An 18,238-nucleotide genomic window follows, 5' to 3' on the forward strand; every position below is an offset into this window, starting at 1 on the left:
AAACTCATTGGTAGCTTGATGGGGATGGCATTGAATCTATAAATGACCTTAGGCAGTATGGCCATTTTAACAGTATTGATTCTTCCTATCCATGAGCATGGAATGTTCTTCCATTTTTTTGTGTCCTCTTTTATTTCATTGAGCAGTGGTTTGTTGTTCTACTTGAAGAGGTCCTTCAAATCCCTTGTAAGTTGGATTCCTAGGTATTTTATTCTCTTTGAAGCAATTGTGAATGGGAGTTCACTCATGAGTTGGCTCTCTGTTTGTCTATTATTGGTGTATAAGAATGCTTGTGATTTTTGCACATTGATTTTATCCTGAGACTTTGCTGAAGTTGCTTATCAGCTTAAGGAGACTTTGGGCTGAGACGATGGAGTTTTCTAAATATACAATCATGTCATCCACAAACAGGGACAATTTGACTTCCTCTTTTCACGATTGGATACCTTTTATTTCTTTCTCCTGCCTAATTGCCCTGACCAGAACTTCCAACACTATGTTGAATAGGAGTGGTGAGAGAGGGCATCCCTGTCTTGTGCCAGTTTTCAAAGGGAATGCTTCCAGTTTTTTCCCATTTAGTATGATATTGGCTGTGGTTTTGTCATAAATAGCTCTTATTATTTTGAGATAATATCCAATCAATACCAAATTTATTGAGAGTTTTTAGCATAAAGGGCTGTTGAATTTTGTCAAAGGCCTTTTCCGTATCTATTGAGATAATCATGCGGTTTTTATCTTTGGTTCTGTTTATATGCTGGATTATGTTTATTGATTTGTGTATATTGAACCAACCTTGCATCACAGGGATGAGGCCCACTTGGTCGTGGTGGATAAGCTTTTTGATGTACTGCTGGATTTGGTTTGCCAGTATTTTTTTTGAGGATTTTTGCATTGATGTTCATCAGGGATATTGATCTAAAATTCTCCTTTTTTGTTGTGTCTCTGCCAGGCTTTGGTATCAGGATGATGTTGGCCTCATAAAATGAATTAGGGAGGATTCCCTTTTTTTCTACTGATTAGAATAATATCAGAAGGAATGGTACCAGCTCCTCCTTGTACCTCTGATAGAGTTCGGCTGTGAATCCATCTGGTCCTGTACTTTTTTTGGTTGGTAGGCTGTTAATTATTGCCTCAATTTCAGAGCCTGTTATCGATCTATTCAGGGATTCAATTTATTCCTAGTTTAGTCTTGGGAGGATGTATACGTCCTGAAATTTATCCTATTCTTCTAGATTTTCTAGTTTTTTTTGCGTAGAGGTATTTATAGCATTCTCTGATGGTAGTTTGTATTTCTGTGGGATCGGTGGTGATATCCCCTTCCTCATTTTTTTATTGCATCTGTTTGATTTTTCTCTCTTTTCTTCTTTATTAATCTTGCTAGCGGTCTATCAGTTTTGTTCATCTTTCCAAAAAACCAGCTCCTGGATTCATTGATTTTTTTGAAGGTTTTTTGGGTGTGTGTCTCTATCTCCTTCATTTCTGCTCTGATCTTAGTTGTTTCTTGCCTTCTGCTGGCTTTTGAATGTGTTTGCTCTTGCTTCTCTAGTTCTTTTAATTGTGATATTAGGGTGTCAATTTTTGGTCTTTCCTGCTTTCTCTTGTGGGTATGTAGTGCTATAAATTTCCTCTACACACTGCTTAAATGTGTCCCAGAGATTCTGGTATGTTGCGTCTTTGTTCTCATTGGTTTCAAATAATATCTTTATTTCTGCCTTCATTTCATTATGTACCCAGTAGTCATTCAGGAGCAGGTTGTTCAGTTTCCATGTAGTTGAGCGGTTTTGAGTGAGTTTCTTAATCCTGAGTTCTAGTTTGATTGCACTGTGGTCTGAGAGATAGTTTGTTATAATTTCTGTTCTTTTACATTTGCTGAGGAGCGCTTTATTCCAAATGTGTGGTCAATTTTTGAATAAGTGAGATGTGGTGCTGAGAAGGATGTATATTCTGTTGCTTTGGGGTGGAGAGTTCTGAAGATGTCTATTAGGTCCGCTTGGTGCACAGCTGAGCTCAATTCCTGCATATCCTTGCTAACTTTGTGTCTCGTGGATCTGTCTACTCTTGACAGTGGGGTGTTAAAGTCTCCCATTAGTATTGTGTGGGAGTCTAAGTCTCTTTGTAGGTCTCTAAGGACTTGCTTTATGAATCTGTGTGCTCTTGTATTGGGTGCATACATATTTAGGATAGTTAGCTCTTCTTGTTGAATTGATTCCTTTACCATTATATAATGGCCTTCTTTGTCTCTTTTGATCTTTGTTGGTTTAACGTGTGTTTTATCAGAGACTAGGATTGCAACCCCTGCCTTTTTTGTTTTGTTTTCCATTTGCTTGGTAGATCTTCCTCCATCCCATTATTTTGAGCCTCTGTGTGTCTCTACACATGAGATGGGTCTTCTGAATACAGCACGCTGATGGGTCTTGACTCTTTATCCAATTTGCCAGTCTGTGTCCTTTAATTGGAGCATTTAACCTATTTACATTTAAAGTTAACATTGTTATGTGTGAATTTGATCCTGTCATTATGATGTTAGCTGGTCATTTTGCTGATTAGTTGATGCAGTTTCTTCCTAGCATCAATGGTCTTTACAATTTGGCATGTTTTTGCAGTGGCTGGTACTGGTTGTTCCTTTCCATGTTTAGTGCTTCCTTAAGGAGCTCTTGTAGGGCAAACCTGGTGGTGACAAAATCTCTCAGAATTTGCTTATCTGTAAAGGATTTTATTTCTCCTTCACTTATGAAGCTTAGTTTGGCTGGATATGAAATTCTGGGTTGAAAATTCTATTCTTTAAGAATGTTGATTATTGGCCTCAACTCTCTTCTGGCTTGTAGAGTTTCTGCCAAGAGATCTGCTGTTAGTCTGATGGGCTTCCCTTTGTGTGTAACCCGACCTTTCTCTCTGGCTGCTGTTAACATTTTTTCCTTCATTTCAACTTTGGTGAATCTAACAATAATGTGTCTTGGAGTTGCTCTTCTCAAGGAGTATCTTTGTGGTGTTCTCTGTATTTCCTGAATTTGAATGTTGGTCTGCCTTGTGAGGTTGGGGAAATTCTCCTGGATAATATCCTGCAGAGTGTTTTCCAACTTGGTTCCATTCTCCCTGTTACTTTCAGGTACCCCAATCAGACGTAGATTTGGTCTTTTCACATAGTCCCATATTTCTTGGAGGCTTTGTTCGTTTCTTTTTACTCTTTTTCCTCTAAACTTTTCTTCTCGCTTCATTTCATTCATTCAGTCTTCAAACACTGATACTCTTTCTTCCAGTTGATCGAATTGGCTACTGAAGCTTGTGCATTCATCACGTAGTTCTCGTGCCATGGTTTTCAGCTCCATCAGGTCATTTAAGGACTTCTCTACACTGGTTATTCCAGTTAGCCATTTGTCTCATATTTTTCAAGGTTTTTAGTTTCTTTGCGATGGGTTTGAACTTCCTCCTTTAGCTCAGAGAATTTTGATCGTCTGAAGCCTTCTTTTCTCAACTCGTCATTCTCCGTCCAGCTTTGTTCCGTTGTTGGTGAGGAGCTGCGTTCCTTTGGAGGGGTAGGGGCTCTCTAATTTTTAGAATTTTCAGCTTTTCTGCTCCTGTTTTTCCCCATCTTTGTGGTTTTATCTACGGTTGGTCTTTGTTGATGGTGACATACAGATGGGGTTTTGGTGTGAATGTCCTTTCTGTTGTTAGTTTTCCTACTAACAGTAAGGACCCTCAATTGCAAGTCTGTTGGAGTTTGCTGGAGGTCCACTCCAGACCCTGTTTGCCTGGGTATCAGCAGTGGAGGCTGCAGAACAGCAAATATTGCTACCTGATCGTTTCTCTGGAAGCTTCATCTCAGAAGGGTATCCAGCCATGTGAGGTGTCAGTCTGCCCCTACTGGGGGGTGCCTCCAAGTTAGGCTACTCGATGGTCAGGGACACACTTGAGGAGGCAGTCTGTCTGTTCTCAGATCTCAAACTCTGTGCTGGGAGAACCACTACTCTCTGCAAAGCTGTCAGACAGGGACATTTAAGCCTGCAGAGGTTTCTGTTGCCTTTTGTTAGGCTACGCCCTGCCCCCAGAGGTGGAGTCTAAAGAGGTAGACAGACCTCCTTGAGCTGCGGTGGGCTCCACCCAGTTCGAGCTTCCCGGATGCTTTGTTTAATGCTGCATTTCTCATGTTACCAAATCTCTGCCCACATTATAAGCATATGAATTTTGAAGTGTAATTTCTAAAACTTTTAATTTTCCTTCCTGGACTTTTGATGCAAAATGTTAAATTCTTTAGAGATTAGCTATTTTTCCTTACTTCCAGAATGTTTCTTTAATGTTGTATAAAAAAGAGGTGTTGTGCCAGAAGTTGCATGTCTACTTTATTACTTCCAGAGTTCAGGTGTGAAAAAAGATGAAAATCTTCCCTTTTAAGTTAATGGGATTTCTGTCACATGGTGCAACTAGAAGGTCAGCTTACTAAGACATTTCATCGTTATTATTTTTAACATCCTATTTTATGTGTGTCAGAGGACACACTGTCCTTTGAAATAAGGAATGGTTACCTTCTTTTCAGTCAAATAACATTCTCCAGTAAAGCAATTCAGATTTTCTTGGAAAGTAGTATTCACAGATATTCGTATTTCTCTGTCTGCACCTGACAGCTTATAATTATATTGTTTCTGATTGGCTGGAGAAAGTAATCTGCAATTAGCATTGTGTTTGCATTTCTAGCTGTTGCCAGGTAATGCTCTGCTGGAGGCTCATTCTGCAGAATCTAAACACTGAAATTAATAGAGCAGCAACATGTGCTGCTGGGAAGAGTGGGAATATTTTGCTATTAAGGTTGTTTTTCCACTAATAATGTTCATCACCTTATTTATTTTTTATTTATCAACATATCATAAAAGTGGTGGAGAGAATGTGAAATTATGAAAATACATCATGATTAAATTTTATCTTTGCCATGTTACCTAGAAAAAATAATTTGAGACAAATAAACTTTCATACAATTTTTTTTTTTTTTTTTTTTTTTTTACTGAGGTAGAAGAAGAGAGATTCCTAGTGAAGAAGTGAGGGAAAATAGGAAGTGAAGAAAAAGTGAAGAAAGGGCAATAAAGGAGATTTCTTACTACACTTGTCACAACTACAAAATGTTACTGATTGCTAATTCCCCTCATAATATTTAGACAGACTTTGAAACCATTTACATCTTAGAATATTCAGTTGGAATACATGTGAAGGATGCACAAACTATTCATCTTTGCTTCCCTCTTCCATCTCCCACAGGACTGTTCATCCAACAGCATACCAATTCTCCTGCGCTTTTAGGTTATGTCATCTAGCTCATCTAGCATCTCAAGTCAGGCCCTGGGGAAGCCAACGCCTCTGGAGATAGAGCTTAGCCAGTGTGTGTGCACACCATTCTTCGTAACCATATGTGCGCATGGAGAATTAAGTGACAATTTTGATGTTAGATGCAGCAGCATAGGTTTTATAATTCCAAGAAAAATGCAAGCTGTCCCAAGGACCAGCAGAGAAAGTTGCTAAGATTTGGAGGGGAATTAGGCAAGACTGACAATCTGAAATGTCACATGTACTAAATCCAGTACAGTCCTTGCATTATTTTTATTCACTCAAGTCTCTCATAATAACCTGATCTCAATAATGTTTTCTCACTTCTTCAGGAAAAGATGAAGGGGTGGAAAGTGGCAATGTGTTAAAAGACTTGATACAACAGCTGGTTCCTTGGTTACAACTTGTTTTCGTAATCTATTCCCTTCACCAACTTTTTAATGTTTCTTCATCCTCATCCAGCACTCTCTAACCTAACTGATTGCCTAGAATAGTGATGCAAGCCATAGAACCTGGGTTTAGGTGAGGAATGTGAAGTGCAAATGAAAATATTCCTAATTGTGATGCCACTGCCTACTGGTGGTTTCATGAGCCTCCTTATTAATCATTATGGAATGTCTGTCTGCCCTCATATTGTCATATAGAATCCAAATCCCCAGTCCCACCCTGAAATCTCTTTGTAAATCCTGATACCAACATTCTTAGTTCATAATCCCCAGAAAATAAGTTCTAAAGCAAATACTTTTGTGCTAATGTTTTACTGGATACAATTTCAAAGAAATATGGGTGAGGGAAAGAAGGAAGTAAGGAAGGGAAAAGAAAGAGGAGCATTTAAAAAACAAAACAAAACAAAAGGTGTTTAGGCCAGACGCAGTGACTCATGCCTGTAATCCCAGCACTTTGGGAGGCCGAGGCAGACAGATCACAAGGTCAGGAGATCGAGACTATCCTGGCCAACATGGTGAAACCCCATCTCTACTAAAAAACAAAAAATTAGCCAGGCGTGGTGGTGTGTACCTGTAGTCCCAGCTACTCAAGAGGCTGAGGCAGGGGAATCGCTTGAACCTGGGAGGCAGAGGTTGCAGTGAGCCAAGATTGCGCCACTGCACTCCAGCCTGGGTGACAGAGCAAGACTAATGAAGCTGAAGCTGGGACATATGATTTCCTTTGGCCATTGGAATACTACTAGATGATGCAAGCAGAGACTTTAAATGTACTTGTGGGTTTAGGCTTCTCTCTTGCACATCAAGTTACCTGTTAGTCCCAGATGAATGAGAAAAACTTGAGCAGATCCAATGTAAGCCCATGGCAATGAGCAACTCTGGCTAAAATTATTTACAACAGTCAAACCCAGTCTGTCCTAGAGATGTTTGAGTAAAATTAAGTGGTGGTGGTTATGAAATACTACGTCTTGGGGGTGGTTTAATATACAGCATAATTTCATTAGTAACAGCAATATGGAAAGTCTTGTAGGGCATTTTCAACAAAGCAACATTCAACTATTGAATGTCAGACTATCTATTGGTGGGAGAAAGAATAAAGTAACTGTTGACTCCATTCTGTGTCCCAAATCCCTGCTGCTTCATGGAGCTTCAAATCCCCTATACTACAACGTTGTGTTAGCCAAGGCCTCAAAGCAAATTCTGGTAAAGCCAGGACTGCTCTCTGTCCAGCACACCAGTGTGCAGGATCTGGGCTTTACAACCAGAAAAGGATTGTGAACTTTTACTTCAGCCTTTCTGTCTAGGAAGCAAGACAACTCGCCAAGAATGAGGAGAATAAGCGACTCTGGAATTATGTAGCATGTAAACTGTTTGTGTGACAGATAAATTGAGTCAATTGAAAACTGAATTAAGCTGAGTTTTTTTTTTTCAATTTGCTATCTTTTATAACTTCATGTAACTTTTCTTAAAATTAATTTAGACAGCAAAATCTGAACAAATAAAACAATTGAAAATTAAACTTGATATTTACTCTAGACACAACTGATTTATTATTGTAGTATATTTAAAATAAAGTAAACATTAATGAGGAAAAGAACATAATATATAAAAGTTTGAGTCTGATGCTTTATTTCCCCAGGAACAGTACAAGAAATTACAAAGAAATGCTCAACAGACAAAATAGTCAACAGGTACAAAGGAATGTTGCCCCTCCCCTCATACACACATCTATACACACAAAGAAAGTTGGAAGGCCAATAATGTAAAAGGATGTGTATAAGAACTTTAATTCAGACAGACATAGACAAACTCTTATATTCTGCTTTCTATTTATGGGACAATGGGCAAGCCTCAGAGTCATGATTGTATAGTGGAAATAATACCATACTTCGCATAAGAACGTTGTGAATATGTATTCAAACTTGTGAGAATGTATTCTCATTAACACATTCCATTACTTAATGAAGAAAAAAGATGAGAATGCCTTCGAAGCAGTCATAAATTAGTGAGGAAAATAAAAATTAGATATACTGTTGTCCCTTGTTATATGCCAGGGTATTGCTTTCAGGACTCTCCCGTACAACATCCCAACCCCCCTGTAAACCCAAATCTGTGCATACTCACGTTCTGAAATTGGCCCTATAAAACCTGCTGAAGAGTCTGGCTTCAGTATACACAGCTTTTGCCTTCCACAAATATTGTATTTTCGACCTGCCTTTGGTTGAAAAATATCCACATATAAGTGGCCTCATTCAGTTCACACCTGTGTTGTTCAAGGGTCAATTGTATATTTACAATAGATAACATAAAAATGTTTTGGCATTGGACTGTTGGGATTTATGAGACAAATAAAAATAAACATCTAACAACCTTGTAGATAGAAGACGAAGAAAAATGTCTCAGTAAATGAATATAAAATTGTACAGCATCAGGTAATAAACTTGCTAGTATAGTGATATTTAAAGTTTTAATTCTATCACACTAGAAATACATTGTTTAGGGTATAACTGTAGTGAGCTATAATTACAGTGGGTCTTACATATCCCAGAAAATTTTGAACAATATATCAACACATCCAGATCCTGCTGACATAATTGTTAAGTGTCGTTCTAAGAAATATTGCTAAAGAAGTCATTCCTGCAGATTTACATAACTAATAAATAAAGTTGCAAGAAATGAAATGGTATTTCAAGCCTAGAAAAGTAATTTCTGATCATATACCCAAGCTCCTATTATTTCCTTCATCTGTAATACTACAGCTTGACCTAAAATGTATATTTAATTCAAACCTGTCATCATATGAGACTGGGAGAGGAGGAATTCAGCTATTTGTTTTAATCCTTATTATAATGTTTATTAATTGAGGTTAACCTATGCTGAATATAGCAAATTTCTATACATCAATCAATTGCATACACTATAAGTAGATAGTGTTCTCTCTAAAGAAGAATTCTTGTTAACATCTGGTTTGTGTCTCAGTTTTCACTCAGCTTATCACTCAGCAAGCTTGGATTTAAATGCTAGATTTTTCAATTAACAACAACAAAAAAAATTGGAAAAATACATTAATAGTAACCATCAGAATAAAGTAGGAGTAATAAGTACACTTGCAATATATTGCTCATACATTTAGAAAGCAAAAGAAAAATTTTCCATTTGAAAGGTTTTTTTCATTTTAGGATTTAAGGTTTGCATTAGTTTAACAGACTTAGAAGATAAAAATTTCAGAGTTCGTGGTCAAACTACTAGTTTTCAATATCATATTTAGATAATCTTACTTTGGGAAATAATGTGTTTGTTTGCATATAATTATGTACATTTGTTTATTTGAAACCATAAAAATTAATGTCTCTTATCTACTTTTGCCAGGTGGTTTCCTTAGCACAAGGAAACTTCTATTTTAGAAGCTAGCATGTAAGGTGGGTAACGTTGGGTAAATTATTTAGTATCTCTAAGCCTCAACTTCCTTTTAAAAACTGAAGAAATGCTGTTTCTCATAGGACAATTTTGAGGTTAATGGAGATAATAAAGCAAAAAAAGTTCACAAAGTTAATTTTATATATCCTTCTAATTTCTTTAGGCCAATCCACCTGAAACTACCTCTTTTCCATTTCTGAGTTTACTTATTCAGAATGCCCAGACTACCTGAAATAAATGTAACCAATAAATTTAAACACCTATAATGTAATGTTATGATAATATTTATTATCCATAATAACATTAAACTTTTTCTATGACTACTAATAGTTATGCTGAGAGCAAATACACCTTTAAAAATTAATGAAATTGCATGGCCAATATATCTTTCCTTGTTCATAGGATAGGAATAGAAAAAGCATAATTTGTAGGCAGCGTTTTTGACATGACTTGTGATATTGGAAAACCAATGGACAAGTGTGCTCTGGCTGTCATTCCTGACCAGGGTCCCATGTGAAAATGAAAAGAGCAAAGAAATTTGAGGCAGCCAACTTACAGAATACAAATTGCATGATCATGTGGTTGACAATTTTTCCTTGTAATGACCCAATGGATCAGATGTAGGAAAGTCATTTTAAAGCTGACCACAAAATCAATATTGACTTATTTATGAAAGTTTTCAAAGTCAACTTCTTAGAATTAATCTAATGATTCTGAGTTTTTTTTTAAGATCTCACTTTTGGCAGCTCAGTAATGAGCTACGTAATTTATCATTATTTCTAAATAATTGCACTATTAGGTCTTCTAAAATAGTAGAATACACTTTTACTGTAATGAATTACTGAGAAATATTAAATTATCTTTATATTTTTACTCATTAGATTAAAGTAGCTATTTTATGACATAATTCAATGTAAATAGAACATTTCTAAACTATACTGTCTTGGGATAAAAATTTAATTTTTTCCTTTGCACAGATTTTTATACACTGAAATTTCAGGATTTAATTAAAACTGCCATTAGATGTTCTTGAAAGTACAAAAGTTTCACCAAAACTGTAAGTTAATGTATGGAGAATAAATTAGGAGTTTTTTTCCCAACCATGGAATATAACCAAATTTTCACATTTCACACATTGAATCAAACTGAAGCAGAAATATAACTTTGGATCATCTGACTGAAGACAGATGTTGGAAGTAAGACTGAACTCAGTAAAGCCAATTTTATAGGTATAAAGTTTTATAGATAGAAAGTTTATCATTTATTAGCTTAGAAAATGTCAAGCAATTATGCTAGTATATATTTCATAATATATAACCATTCTGTATCAGTGATTTCTTGCTCATGCTAGGGAAGGGGACTGATTTGACATCACTGGGAAATTGTTTCTTATTTAAAATGAACTTTTTTTGAAAAATAGGAAGATTAATAATTTGGGGTTTTAAAAATATAAATTAACTATGGTCACTATGCTTTCAATAGATCACTGTTTTGTGGTTTTAAATCATTTTGAAATGAGTAATATATTTTTATAGAATAATTGTTAGAACTTCCTATTTTGGTAGAATATATTGCATTCAAATTAAACTATTAGTTAATTAAATTTACCATAGCCTATCCAAATCTACAAATGAATAGAACTGTAGAAAGTTGTGAAAGTTAAACTGATATTTAAAATTTCAGAAAATATTTTAATACTTAATTTTATTAATACATTCAATGGCTAAACACTCAAAGAAAACTTTCCAAAAGTAACGTTAAGTCTTAATGTTGTATTTTATAATTAGATATTCAGTCGTCTTATCTATGTTTGTGTCTTTCATGTAACTGCGGGGTACCTTAGGGCAGAGATGTGTCTTATATATTTTGTATATTTTGTAACTATTATAATATTATTGTGATACTGGACATATAGGAAGTACATGGTGACTTAATGGGAGGATGAGTAGAAATATAAAAACATAAATTAGCAGATAGGAATAGGGAGATAGGCAATTATAAGAACACATAAAGAAACTACCTAAATAGGTGACATAACTATTTGCACTAATTTAATTGCATCATTAAAAAAGCCCTTTCTTTAAGTCAGTCCATTGCATTAATAAATATAAAAGCGCATATTAAATGACTAACATTTCATGGTAGGAATTCCTAAATTAAATTGACCCCGGATAATAGTTTTAAGATAGCACCTTTACACTACAGAGATCCCCCTAAAAACTATTAGATTGGTGTAAAAGTAATTGAAGTTTTTGCTGTTACCTTTTGCCAAAACTGCAATTACCTTTGCACCAACTTTATTTATTTATTTATTTTTTGGAGGCTTGAAAAACCTGCCTGCTAAGGTCATGTATAAACCAATAATAAAATTACAGCTGGAAGACACAATTTATATTGTTTTAAAAATCCCAGGATTTGTTAAAAAAGAAAAGTTTGCACAGAGACTTTGTTAGCAGAATAAAATATCTAGACACCTAGTTACCCCTAGTTACCCAAACAAATCCAGGATCTGGGTATTCTAATCAGAAACAGTAGGTAAGTTGTAGATTCTTTACAATTTTAGTGTATTATGTGACAATCAGATCTGTAATTTTTTGTTTTGTTTTGTTTTGTTTTTGAGACAGAGGCTTGCTCTGTCGCCCAGGCTGGAGTGCAGTGGCCTGATCTCAGCTCACTGCAAGCTCCACCTCCCAGGTTCATGCCATTCTCCTGCCTCAGCCTCCCGAGTAGCTGGGACTACGGGCACCCGCCACCACACCTGGCTAATTTTTTGTATTTTCAGTAGAGACAGGGTTTCATTGTGTTAGCCAGGTTGGTCTCGATCTCAGGACCTCGTGATCTACCCGCCTCGGCCTCCCAAAGTTCTGGGATTACAGGCGTGAGCCACTGCGCCTGGCCTCAGATCTGTAATTTTCTAATTAATTTAAGAAATTCACCCAACCCATATGGTTGCCTTCTTTGTTATATTTGTATCAATATTTGCCAACAAACTGACACCCTATTGTATACTGATCTTTTACCGGACATTTGAAACGTCACAGAATTTGAGAAGGAAATTCTGATCTGACATGGCATCTTCAAGAATGGCCATGAAACTCAGCTCTGAGGTGCACTCTCCGTGTCATTTATTCTATTTTAAAATATTCTATAGAGCTTATTTTAATAAGATTTTTAAGGTGTGGGTTTCAGTTTCCTAATTAGGTAAACCAGTATGATTATGCTCAACTTAGGTTATTTTCAGAATACTGTATCACTAAGATAGTTTTGAACAATTTAGAATTCTTGTCATTGAACATAAGCTCCTCAAGCCAAGAATTTGAGGAATACATAAGACCCAATCTCAATCCTCAGAACAACATGTGTGTTTTAACAGGACATAACTAAGGGGAGCCCAGCAAAATGATATCCAGTGAATGAGTAATTGTACATAAATGTTTTGTGAGTGTCTGATTGTAAGTGCACTGTAAAACTTTAAAATAGCTGTTTTCAAAAGTAGTGCTGAAGTTATGAATGAGCATTACTCCAATAGCATTAGAAGTCCTCTAATTCAGGAAAATCCACTTCTCAGGACTTGCTGAAGATATAATCTAAAAAGGATACATGTTCCTTGGGCACATCCCCTGCATGACAGTAACACACACTCCACTGCCAACACACGATAACTTTTATCTCTCTACATATGCATGTATGGATCTACACACCCTTACTGTTTTGAAGCAACAAAAAGACATTGTGAGAATAGTGGCAGTGTGAAGGCGTAATTTTTATCATTTGAATGCTTTGCCTCCTGTGACCTCCATTAACTTACCAAATCATTTTAATAATATGAGTTCTACTATTCATATTAGTAATAATGATGTTGAAATTTAAGCTTTCTTAATCATATAGAAAGCATATTTAGAAACTTGAATTGCTTTAACATTTAAACAACAACATACATTGTGCACTGCAAATGCAGTTTCAAAACAATTAACCTACCTCGTTTGCCACTTTATAGCCCGATTACAGAGCTTCTTAGTCCAGGTTATGTAGAATTCTAGAGACACAACTTCATAGACTAAGGTTAAACTCTTCTCAAAGGTATCAATACAATAATATATAATCAGAGGCTTTCAGCACATTCTATCACAAGAAAGAATAGAAAATATACATTATACTCAAATTATAATCCTGAATCACAAAATTTATGTATGCCCTGACTCTGGGGAAAAAAAAGTATCTCAAATGAAGTCTCATCTTTCACTGAAACTCTGTAGTCTTTCCATTTGAGGGCATACTTTACTTCAAATCTTTTAAGCTAGATTAATCCACTCTGAAAGCTGTCCCTTAGTTTTGAAGCCAGGCTCAATCTTTCAGACCAATTGGACAACCACTTAGAGCAGTGAATCAATCTTGTTTTCCACTCAGCTAAAGGTTCCAGTATCAAATATTGGCATTCTATAAGGTACCATGAAATTTGTCACTGGTTACTTTTGCTCACTTAGTTGTGCTGGCTCAGGAGAATCAAATATCTGATGATCTCTTTTCTGTGCTCTAAGTTTGATAGTTACAAGAATTTACTCTCAATTTGGGGAGAAAAGTTTACAGCTCTTCCTTGTAAGTCACTGCGACAGAATCCAAGATATTATGAATGGTTCAGAAAGGGAGCAATCCAGCACTAGGCTGATTTAATCGGGGAAGGAATTCCCCCACACTCCCCACAAAAAAAACCTGCCTTTGCTGGGGATCTGTCTTGTAGACTGTAAAGGTTAAATATGAATTTATTTGAATAAATACATTAGTAGCAACATCCAAAATTTTTGACTCAGCTCTACATCTTAGCTCTGAGTTTCATTCCTAGGTAAGGTAGCCTACTTACCAATTTTATGTTTAGTTTTTATAAAGCATAATCATGAGTTTTTATTTTAGTTTTGCTGCTAAGTTTAATTCCTAGAGTGCAGCTTCATTTCTTAAATATGCTATTTATAGAGCAAAAGAGAAAAAATAAGCAATTACTATTTTTCTAGAATAAAAACAGGCAAAAACTAATTTGGAATATGATTAAAGATGTATTTTCCTATCAGTTTTGAATAATATACATGCACTAATGTCAATATAAATTGCTCCATATATTTTTCCTCCACAATATAATTCTTTAATACTTTCATATTGATATGAATTTCTAATATTTCAATCATTTTGTAAAGGCTGTTACTTTTTCCCTCCTTTTACTATTTGATCTTTTTATTGTTGGAGTCCAGAAAGTACCTCATTCTCCTGGGCGTATGCTTCGTAAATGTGCAAATTCTTACTTCCTAGAGGTCAGAAGAATAGGATCCTAGACTTGGCTCCGTTGTATTAGTATATGACTGTTCAGGGCTTGTCAGGTATCCTGGCTTTCCCTAGTAGCAAATGTGAATATAATATGGGTTTTATGAACCTCGCGGGATGTTATAAACACTGTATCAAATGTCATACTCAAAGTCATCGCTAAAAATTAATTTATGAGTTTCACAGTCTGAAATTCAATAGCTTAATATTAATATCGTCATTCATATGAATTTCATTTTCATAATTTTTAAAAAATAAGTCACTCATACCAATGGGCTAATCTCAATTCTGTTCATAAATCACCTTGCTTTTTTTTTTCAAGCAAGTGTTATTTTTCAAGTTTACTTGAAATTAAAACAAATTTTGGTTGTGACTCAGTCTGAATTCAACATTATAAGCAAATACCCTAAGTACATCCCAAGGGTTTTGATAAAAATTTAAAACAAGGGTGACTAATAAAATTTGATCTTTGTGCATCCAGGCATTTTCACATCATTTTAACGGTCCAAATTAGAAAAATATATAATATAATATTAATTTTTCTCATAGTTTTAACAGTAGCTATTTTATTTAACACAAATTTCTTAATGAGTACTGAACTCTACTCATCAAGAAATTGTTGTGATCTAACAGACTTTAGAGAATACAGACAGAAAACATGAGTGTATTTCCTTCCCTACCTTCACTCACCAAGCAAATTAAACAGGTAGATCATTTAATATATATATTTTTTCTTTTCTTGAAACGGAATCTCTGTCACCAGGCTGGAGTGCAGTGTCATGATCTCGGCTCACTGCAACCTCTGCCTCCCTGGTTCAAGCAATTCTCCTGACTCAGCCCCCTGAGTAACTGGGATTACAGGTGCACACTACGACACCCAGCTCATTTTTGTATTTTTAGTAGAGATGGGGTTCCACCATGTTGGGCCTGGATGGTCTTGATCTTCTGACCTTGTGATCTGCCTGTCTCCGCCTCCCAAAGTGCTGTGATTACAGGCATGAGCCACTGCGCCCGGTTAGATCATTTCATATCTTAATTTTTGTGGGTTTTGCTTTGAGAATACATTCAAAGAAAAATAGCAAGATATTTAAAATTTGAAATAAACATTTCTAAGACACCTAATACTTTTTAAAAGTAATCTCACTTAAAAAATTAGAAATGACTAGTTGTCTGAACACGTCCTAGAGGATTTGACTCTAAAAAAAAATGAACTAAGTTGTAAAGATCACAGCAGTGTGAGTAATTAATGTGAGCAATCACATTGTGTGCCTATGTTTATGGTTTTCTTGTTTTCATTTTCCTTTGTGCAATACATGATCTGCTAATTCTCCTCACATCATCATGAGTACTTTTTGGGGGGCACTGTTTTTATCCATGTCTTCTCTTTGCCCTCAATCAGTAGCATTCTAGCCAAGAGTAACAATTTTTTAATGCCTCATGCTTCTATATAACAAAATTATTTTCAGTAGTAATTGTGTCAAACAGTTAATAATTGTATTTTCTTGATTTATTAGTTTCACTATGAACAACTTTTTAATAATAAATTTTAGCTTTCAAATATTATTCAATTTCAATGAAATATTTCAGGTATAAACAAAGATTTTCACTTAACAAATAAGCATCACGTTTTGTTGTTTACACTCTACTTCACTCTCTTTTTAGAGATAGCTGGCTCCACTACCCAGGCCCTCAGCCTCCCAAGTAGCTAGGACTACAGGGACACACCAGCATGCCAGTCTAGTTTTGTTTTTCTTATTTTTGTTTGTTTGTTGTTCTGTTTTGTTTTATTTTTTGTAAAGATGGGGTCTCATTATGTTACCAGGTTGTTCTCAAACTCCTGACTTCAGCGAATGCCCCCACACTGGCCTCCCGAAGCACTGGAATTATAGGCATGAACCATTGCACTTCGCCTTATTTCACTGTTTTAAATGTTGAGCAGAAAATCACTAATGGATTAACAGAATGATAGAATTGAAGGAAATTAAATCTTCTCCTCCTCTTTTTAGTATTCTCTCTTTTTTTCCCAAATCTAACCTTTTACATAGAACTGTGCATGTTAATAGGGTTTGAAGAGAAATCTCTAGACTGAAAAATTCAGACATAATCTCAAAATGAATATAGCAGCCGAATCCGTATGTTTCATAGTTCACTGTGTAACAGGCAGTTCTTCGAATTAACCTCTGCATAAAATATACCATTTATTGAAAGAAAAGTTTTTGAAAAGTGCTGATTTGAAGCTTACATCATGTAATTAAATGTATGTGTGTTTGTGTATAACAAAAACTCAATTATCACATTAGCAAATCTGTAAAACTTAGTAGAACAAAAACTTTTCCGTGAAGTATTTCATCGTTGTCAGTCTTTAGAATTGCCATGATATGGTGATAATAAAACGATGACCACATTTTAGTAAATTTCTTATTATTTATAAATTCTCTGCAGAATGTGTATATCCTGATTGCCTACAGTGTGGTGAAATGCTCCCACTACCTCACTATTATATCTCATTGCTAATTCAAAAAGATGAATATGTATCCAAGTAAATGAAGCTCAGCAGGCTAAATTATAAAGTGTTTTCTAATTACTAAAACGTGTTTGCCTTGAGTGATAACTCAAGGTGCATGTGACTATGAAGTTGTCTTCAATAGTTTTGCAGTCACTTCCAAAGAGATTTCCTTTGCATCTTTTCACATTTCTGGTTTCTTGATGAAATTAGTAGGAATGGATTTTGCTCTCTTCACTTGAGAATGAATGGTAAACACAAAGCTTAAGTGTTTTTTTCTTAGTAAAATTGAGCCAGAGAACAACACAGAAATGTTGGGGCTCTATTTGTGCCACTATTAACTTACTATATAATATTTTCAATATAATTGTGATTTACATAGCTGTTGGTTCTATTTTAATTACCAAGGGCTTCACTGAATAGCTGTCTACACATAACCAAGTCTAAAATAGCATGCTTAAACTGAGCAATAAATTAAATTAATACATATTACATGTAAAATATATTAATTGCTATGGTATAAATAATATAAAATAGAAATGTAAAGTATAGCATATTTTATTAACTTTGATTATCAGATAAAATAAATTGTCCAATTTTACTTTTTGTGTTTAATAAAATGCCATTTTTGATTTCTTTAATTTTAAATAACATCATTTATTTTAGAATTCAAATACCCTAGAAAAGTAGAATTCCAAAATAGAAGCCTAGGATTTTATATAATCTCAAATCATTATGTATCACTACATCCTTAAGATTTTTTTCCCAATAATACATTTTTCATATGGAACAGTTATAAATAGAGAATGAGACAATATTATCCTATTGAGCTTGTGATTATCTTAAGGGTATTTTTATTTGAATTTGTTTCCAATTATACAGAACAAACAATTTCTAGAAATAATACTTATGGAAAACTAGAGTACACAACTTATAGCATATAAATGAATACATTTGAGTGCTATCACACTCTCATCAGGTTCAGCACCACGTAAAATCACTGCAGTCTGCCTAATAACTTTCTGATTTTACGAAGAAATAGTGTGTTCAAGACCTTGTAATAACAGTCAAGGACAATATGCCAAAAGGAATGAAAGTATATAAATTAAGCTGCAGATCTGATGCCATAAATCATGTATAAAATTTAGTGCTTAGCCAAAATAGCTACATTTATTTTAAAGAAATAACACTCACATTTCACTTTTAATAATGTTCAAAGATATTCTTCAAAGGTGTGGAAAAATGAAACAGAGCA

The sequence above is a fragment of the Mandrillus leucophaeus genome, unplaced genomic scaffold (genome assembly GCF_000951045.1).
Source record: "Mandrillus leucophaeus isolate KB7577 unplaced genomic scaffold, Mleu.le_1.0 Scaffold292, whole genome shotgun sequence".
Lineage (NCBI taxonomy): Eukaryota > Metazoa > Chordata > Mammalia > Primates > Cercopithecidae > Mandrillus > Mandrillus leucophaeus.